We start from the raw sequence: 7,910 nt of genomic DNA, 5'->3' as shown, positions 1-7,910 counted from the left end.
GATGTTTATAGAACTCCAAATCAATTTGAGGCTGGGAGACGTTCAGCCGGAGCAGCACTGTGCTGATAGGGTCAAAGGCCCGTCGCCAGCACGGATCAGACACCCTGATGGATTAATTCAAGCTGTCAGGACCAATCTGCGTACAAGCGCTTGGGGAGGCGCAGGCAGCGCTGCCCAAAAACCCAGCCTGACGTTTCACAGGGAACGCCTGCAGCAGCGCCGTAACACGGGGTGATGCCCATATAACCCCTACAACATCCCGGTACGGGAATGCTGCTCTTCCCGGTGTCCCTGGCACGGAGGCAGATCTGAGGAGCTGCAGGAAGTACATTTGTTCCTGGGAACGCTTTGATATTTCGCATGTGAGACGTCTGCGTGCTGGAGGAGCTCAGGCATCTGGCAGGAAATTACCATGAATCCTGTTTCTCTTACCAGTCGCACACATGCCTCCTCGCTCTGTTCCTTCCCCCTCCTTTCCTTCTCCCTGCTCACCCCCTTGGTTCACCTTCCCCTCTGCCCACACCACGGCCTGATCCAGACCCTAGATACGGCCCCATCACCCCCATAAACCCCTTCATCCCTCTCTGCAGCACCAATAATCTGTCAGACTTGTACAAAATCCTCCCTCTGTTTGCTGTGGGGTTGAGCTGCCCGAGAGCATCCCCCTATCCTCTGCTTATCAGACTGGGTTAGAGCTAGAAGACACTGAGTTTGAATGGTTCTTCTCATTCAGACTGGGGTGAGGGGTGTAAGAGAGGCATTTTGGGTGCCAGGCTGGAATCGCATCACTCTCTCCTCTGTCTTGGGTACCACCTTTGGTTTGGCCAATTGAAGCGTGCACCCATAGCAGGGCTTCCCCTAGGAGCTGCATCCCTCATGCTGGGCACGATGCTGATGTTGGGGCAGGGATACCCAAACACTCTCCCCATCCAGCTGAGCACCGGGGGCTGCAGGTGGGCACCCAGGCAGTGTCAGGATCAAACCTGGGAGAACTGGCTCCCGCTTCCCTGATCCCGGTGCTCCATAGCAGTGCCACAGGCTCTCCTGCTGGGAATCCTTACCAGTGAGCACTCCTGCTGCTTCCCTGTGCCCTCCCTGCCTGGGGAGCTTGGCTGCACATCAGAGGAGCCGCAACGCTGGAGCTCCAGACTGGATTTTCATGTTGCCTCCTGCTCGGAGCAGCCCTGCTCTGGAGTTATCGTGTCCATCGGGCTGCCGTCAGCCTGCTCCGCTCCCCACCAGCACGGCCCTTGCCAAGAGAGTTATGAGTGTATTAAATGATTTTATTAGAGCAAAGCACAGCTCGTGCAGTGTAAACACAGGTGGTGCAGCACACCTCCCTTTGAACTGCGGCCAGGCCAGCAGGAGCCATGCAGGGCCCAACACCCCAAGATTCGGGATGGTTTGGGGGGGATTTGAGGCAAGAACATGGCTGGGATGTTCCAAAGGGTGAACCCTGAGGTAGGCAGGCGCAGACAGATGTTGCTGTACCGAGGGGCAGAGGTACCCAATACTGCAGATGCATCCATGATGGATGGATGCTAGCAGCGTGATGCTCCACAGCCACAGAGCAGCCCGTCACCCGAACAGAGCCCCTTTGAAAACAAGTCCTCACTTATAACCAGGATCATAGAATGGTTTGGGTTGGAAAGGAGCTTAAGATCATCCAGTTCCACCCCCCTGCCGTGGGCAGGGACACCTCACACTGGACCACATCACCCAACCTGGCCTTGAACACCGGCAGGGATGACAGAACTACTTGCCGGCAGCCCACAGCCCTGGTCGGGCTGACACAGAGCACAGTCTCCCTTTCTCCCCCTCTTGCTTTCATAGGTTTCATTTTGGCCTCGATTCCAGCAAGTTTACTGACAGATTACTTAATTTTAACTCAATGGCTTTCCTGTCTTGCGGGAGGCATATTTCTAAGTATCAGATTTATCAAAAGGCCCGTGCAAAAACAAGGGCCAGAATTACTCTTTTGATGGTTCCCCCAATAACTACAACCACAATAAATTTCTCAGGCAAGACAACTTGACCAGGGACCTTTTGTGCTGGGGTTTGGGAGCAGGGAGCAAAGAGTGCATGGAGTTTGGGAGCACCCCCCTCCATCCTGGCTGTGCTCCCCTCCATCCTCCACCAGCACATCTGGTCTCGCTTGTGAGGCTGGTCTTCCAGTTCCCAAGGGTGACATATTTCTCCCTGCCTATAACTCTAAATCAGAGCAGTGTTTCAATAAATCACAGTGAACACTTATTTATTGGACATAGTTTTGGGGCTCTTAAAGCACGGAAAATAAATTTAATGGAGCGTTTGGAGCATTTCTCCAATCTTTTGAGGGATTACTTGGGGAATTTGTCAACGGAGCCAAGCACAGCAGCTTGATCCAGAGAGATGGGAAAGAAATTATGGGAGATACTCTACAAAGGCCCAGGTGTACCCTAAATCACATCAAGAAAAGATTAATGTCAGAGGATTGCTTGCCAGCGGAGTTGATTGGCAGCGCTGCAGTTTATTTAATAAACTATCATTTTAGCCAGAGGCTGGCTTTAATCTGAATTCCATTTTCTTGTTTTGGCGTACGCCATGCCAAGCGATTTATTGAATACTGGAGCAGGCTTCTTAACCTCAAACACTGACCGAGGAAAAGGAGGAAAAGCCTTGAGAGCCCCTGGAAAACCTTGAGACAGCAAAAGGTGCTCTGCTAAGAGGGCACGAGCTCCGCTCCTTGCTTCCTTTGGGAAGAGGTGGGAGCAGGAATTGGTTGTTGAAACCCTCATCCGAAGCGCAGGGATTGGCAGTGCAGGATGTAGGTTGGAAGCCAGGCCAGCTCTGAATCCCAAGACCAGGGATGGATGCAGAGAAACGCAGGCACCAGAGGCCTTTATAAACCAGAGGGATGCAGGAAGAAGCAAGCACATCCCTGTGGATCCCCGGAGCTTCACCAGCCTGCTGCTGGACACAGCCGGTGTTGGGCAGCACAGACCTGTTCCCAGCCACCCAGGGGCTTGGTGGGCAGAGAGGTGTCCCCTGGCATCCCTTGTGTGCACACAGGGGCCAGCACCCAGCACATACGTTTGGTCCTCGAGCACCCACTTCCATGAGGAACCACGGCAGAGCAGAGCCAGCATCAGAGACCTGCCCTCTGGACTCGCTTCTCTTCTGCTTCCTGAGGGGATGAAGGCTTAGCCAAAGCTATAACAGATCTTGGAAAGGGTTTCGAAACACCCTGGCTAATGGGAGAAGAGCCCCTGCCCAGCCTACCCTTGCCATGCCCTGCCTGCACCAGCACCACCAGCCCTGCTTTAAGCTGGACAGACAGCAGCGCCCAGCACCAGGGGCTGGTTCACAAGAGCCAGGGGCCCAGTGACCCGCAGGGCTCTTCATGTGTTTGTGCAAACAGGCAAAGAAATCCTAACTAATAATACCGCTCGTTCCAAGATTATGATTGAGTTTCCCCCCCCCGCCTTTCTGCTTGATATTCCTGCCAAAGAAAGAAAAATCTGCGCTGAAGTCGAACAGGAAATCCAATAAAATTTCTTCAAAAGATGGGTCTGACATTGAAAAATAGCAAAATTATAAGAGTAGGCCTCCGCAAAAGAAAAGGGGAGAGTTATTATATCTGGCACCTAGCGAGGGCCCAAAGCTCCCTCTCCAAATGAGCCATCACAGATTGAAAGTGTTTAGCTTCCCGTTGATTAAACACGGTGCAGGACCCGCGGCGTGCCAAGCCTTGGGGATCCAAAGTTTGTTTTCAGTCAGAATGTGTTTTCAGTCAATGGAAAAAATGGCCGGGCTGGGAAGGGCTATGTAACTGAGAAGCCTCAGGTTTGGAGTGAGTAATGATGGCGATGCAGAAGCGCGGGGGGGGTTGTTAATCATTCGACCCCAGCCTCTGTAATTCAACTCAGCGACTCGCACCGCTTTGGAAGCCTCTTTTTTCCCCCTTGTTCTTTTGAAGATACAAAACCCCAAGCAGTTTTCCTCCTTTTTCTTATTAATTCCTCCCCAACCCTGCACACAAAGGGATAACATCGTCTCCTTGTGCCATTATGATCTCCCTTTTCTTTCCCCCAAGGTACCCGCAAGCTGCCCCAGGTCTGCAGCACCGCACTGGGCTGCTTCCTCATCAGTGGGTTTGATGCTCCTGCCCCAGTTGCAAAACAGGATTGATGAGCACAATGCTTGTTAGGAGGGACCCAAGGCTTTGGGGACACATTCCCTGCCCAGGAACCATTGGCAAAGGTCTGGTGGAAGTGGCTCTCCTGGAGACAGAACAGAGGCCGTGGAAAACACCCCATTGGAAACACCCCTGGCTTTTTGTTTTGGCAGAGGAGGAACCATTTCATTGCTAGGCTGCGTGCCCAGCTTCCAGCGATGCTCACAACCTGTGAGCAAGCAGCACATGGAGCACATCTGACACCCCCCCAGCATCTCAGAGCCTGGTGTGGGCAGCAAGGGACCAGGCACCATGCTGCTCAGTTGGGTTTGGTGGTGGCCTCAGGCACTGGCACATACCTGGGTCCCCCCACTAGGGCCATGGGGCTGCCCAAAAGGGCAAACATCCTCCTTTATAGGGAAAACTCAGGCAGTTGGCAAGGATCAAACCTCAGAGCCCAGAGGGATGAGCCCTGAGTTCAGCACTGGGTCAAGAGGTTGTGGAGGGACCAGGGGGATGCAGATGGGGTGGCTGCAGGGATGCAGCTCACACAGCACCCGATGCGCAAGGAGCCCATATCAATGGCCCTAGAAACCCCTCCCCTTGGTCCCCCCGTCCCCTCTCACAGCCCTCTTCCACCCAGCCCTTTCTCACCCCCTGACTTTATTCATTAACTGGGTTTGCCGGGCTGCCTCTCATTAGATAGCCAACAAATTCCAGGAAGACAGGACACCCACTGGGCCTAAATGAAATTAGAGAAGAGAGTGCTGCTACAAGTGGTTTAATTCAAATTACAGCAAGATATTATCGCCAACTGCAAGTGCTCAGAATCATGAGTCAGACCCCCACAAGGAACGAGACAGGCTTAGAGGAATCATGACTTGTTAAGTGTATAATTAACTTTGGGGTGATTCTTATTTACCTTCCAGTTTTCAGCCTTCAGGAGTCAAAGTTTTGAGCTTGCCTCAGTGAGGGTTGGGAACAGCTTAAAATGAAAGAGAGAAGGAAGGCAAAAAACCCCAAAGAGAAGAGGAATGCACCCGCATTCCTGTGATGCCAGGAGGTGGGGATTTGAAACGACTCCGCACAGCACAGGGGCTGTGATAACCATCCCCACGCTGGGGGTACCGCCTGCCCAGGGCCTCTAGAGCGAGGCACAGTGAGATGTGAAGGATGGAAAACCCCACAACTTTTGGGGTATAGAAGCATCCCCGTGTCTCACCCCCAGCCCATGTACTGAGATGCTTCGTTTTCCCAAGAGGAGGCACAAAGGGAAGCACAAAGAGGTTTTACACACGAGCTGCAGACGTCCTGGGCAAGCATCCAATGCTTGCCTGTGCTTGCTCCCCACAGGCCTCTGCTGCTTCATCTTCCTCCTGGCTTCCCACAAGGAGCCCATGCTACCAGGGGCTCCAGGTCTATGGGTAGTGGGTGAAACGGTTTCCTTCACCTCCTCAAACACCATCAATCACAAGAGCTGGGATGGAGTCAGTGCAAGTTCAACCGAACTGAGAACCTGCCCTACCTGCAGGAGACCTGGGGTGAGCCCCACCTCACAGCATCACCAAGCACTGCACTAACAACAGCGTCTGCTCCCTGCTCCACCTCTTTCTGGGGCAGGAGGGCTTTTTGCTTGGAGCCAGATGTGCACAGGACACCACTGACACGGCACAACCTCATGAGACGCTCCCAAGGACACACAACAGTGGGCAGCGAGCGCTTGGGGAGCCCAACCAAGGCCACTGCGTGATCACAACCCCACCAAGGACACAAGAGGACACAGCCAAGCAGTTTTCTGGGTAAGGGATGCGTTTATCACCATCCCTAAACCACTCGCACAGTCCCAGAGCAATCACCCTCAGTTGATTCCTGTAGAGCTGCCCTGGCCAACCCTCCTCTGCTCCATGCCTCCGGGTTGTGTCTTGCCCTGTTTCCGCTGAGCAGATAGTACCCTGCTATCTTTCATTGAAACATCATGTCCAATTTCTCCCTTGATTAAACCCATATTTTGCTTGGCTATAAGTCAAATAGAAGAGGGCCGCACTCAAGTGAACTAATCTCAGTTTACTTGCCAGTAGGTAATTTGATAGACAATTTGGCAGGCATCCACTCTAGAATTAAGCAAACCTGAGCAATAAAGATGTAGGAAAACAATCCTGAAAAGCCATAATGAGATGTCTAGTTTCATTCAATAGCAACTTGTTCCACTTACGTTTCTGCTGACACTCAGGACCGCGGTGGCTGCCAGCGCCTGGCCAGCGAGGGCACGCTTGGCTGGACCTCCATCAGCAATGCTCCAAGCTCTCCTGATGTGGTCCTCAGTGGAGATCAGCTTTGCTGCTGCAGGCCAAGCTGTGGGTAGGAGACAGCAGGAGGGGATGCTGAAGCACTTGTAGAGGAAGAAACAGCTCAAGCACCTACAGCACAGGACCTGCAAGCACCCTCTAGCCCTGCCCTGGAGCAGTAGTAACACTGGTGATGGTGATGCTGAGCTCCCATTTATGGCCTCTGTTTCCTCATCACCCCCTGAGCACCATCACCTGCAGCACCCACCTCCCACCCTGCTGTTGTGATGGAGAAGACAGAAAGTCTATGGACAACACCTGGGGCTTATTCCTTTGGGCAAATAACCCTGCGATTTGGGCCACGGTCGTGCCAGGACCAGCATGGGTCTGGTGCCCTACGATGGAGATGGTGCATGGGTCCGGGTGAGCGCTGTGGGGTAATGGCCAGAGCAAAGGGGCTGTCAGACTGCTGCGGCGCAGCTCCATCCCTCTTAATGCCATTATGTATTGCTGGTATTAATCATGCCACTAGGTAAGCATTATGGCACTTTTATGGTAGCTTTGAAGCTAATCTGTCACTAATGCCTTCTGGATTATCATGATTTCTTACAGTTGTGATTCATTAACTCAGATGCCTAATAGAATTAGTATTAAACATCTTCCATAGATTTCTGCCTCAACATGTTGAGGTTTTGAAAGCCTTTTCAATATTTCATTGTGTTGTGTTAAATGGCACGTCACGCACATTGTGTGGTCCCGGAGAACCTGGCACAGCCGGCGCTGCAGCAGCAGACGGGTTCGGAGGGGTGGATGGAGGGATGCAAGGTGCCACGGGCTCTTGGGGATCATTGCAAGGGCTCTGGAGACCACCGATGCTGGGGCACGAGGGGTGGGAGAGGTTTCCAGCTCTCACATCCATCCACGCGAGGCCGACGCTGAGTAATGGAGCTAGTAGAGAAGAGGTTAATCTGCTTTGAGGATAGAAAGTGCAGTGCAGATACTAAATATGATTGTGATTATTACCTGGCCCTGGAGGAATCCTTTCCCTAGACAGTGCGAAGTGTTCCTGGTAGGACTATTATTCCTAATAATCAATATTAATTTTCAAAGCGTTCTCCAGGGCTTAGAATTATTTTCTCGTTTAGGATAAGATCTGGCTCTTGAAGCAGGCTAAAAAGAGGTATTATTACTATGATTATTATTAGCATTATCATTATTATCTTGGGTTTTAGAAGAAAACCCACCTTATTTAGATAAGCATCTCTCCCCAGCAGCAGGTTGTGGAGCTCGGAGACCTTTATCTGGCTACTTCAATCTGTGTGTGGTGGGTAACAGAATTTTACAGTTATTATTATTAACAATGTGAGGCCAAGACCAGAACAACACTGCATTAGGCTGTGCGCGTGTGTGCGGGCACCATGCTCCTGGCTGGGTTTTCCAGCCTTTCTTTAAGAGAGGAGGCCCCCTTT

General features: G+C 52.1%; 1 long non-coding RNA gene across 1 annotated transcript; it reads right to left on the bottom strand.

Moving 5' to 3' along the window:
* Nucleotides 1–360: 360 nt before the first annotated feature.
* LOC136003458 (uncharacterized) lies at nucleotides 361–6,478 on the bottom strand. Its single transcript, XR_010608103.1, has 3 exons — nucleotides 6,369–6,478; nucleotides 1,062–1,249; nucleotides 361–396 (listed from the first exon to the last, which is right to left on the bottom strand). It is a non-coding gene; the product is annotated as an uncharacterized LOC136003458 (long non-coding RNA).
* Nucleotides 6,479–7,910: the final 1,432 nt, after the last annotated feature.

The sequence above is a fragment of the Lathamus discolor genome, chromosome 22, assembly GCF_037157495.1.
Source record: "Lathamus discolor isolate bLatDis1 chromosome 22, bLatDis1.hap1, whole genome shotgun sequence".
Lineage (NCBI taxonomy): Eukaryota > Metazoa > Chordata > Aves > Psittaciformes > Psittacidae > Lathamus > Lathamus discolor.
This window is presented reverse-complemented; position numbering and strand designations above follow the sequence as displayed.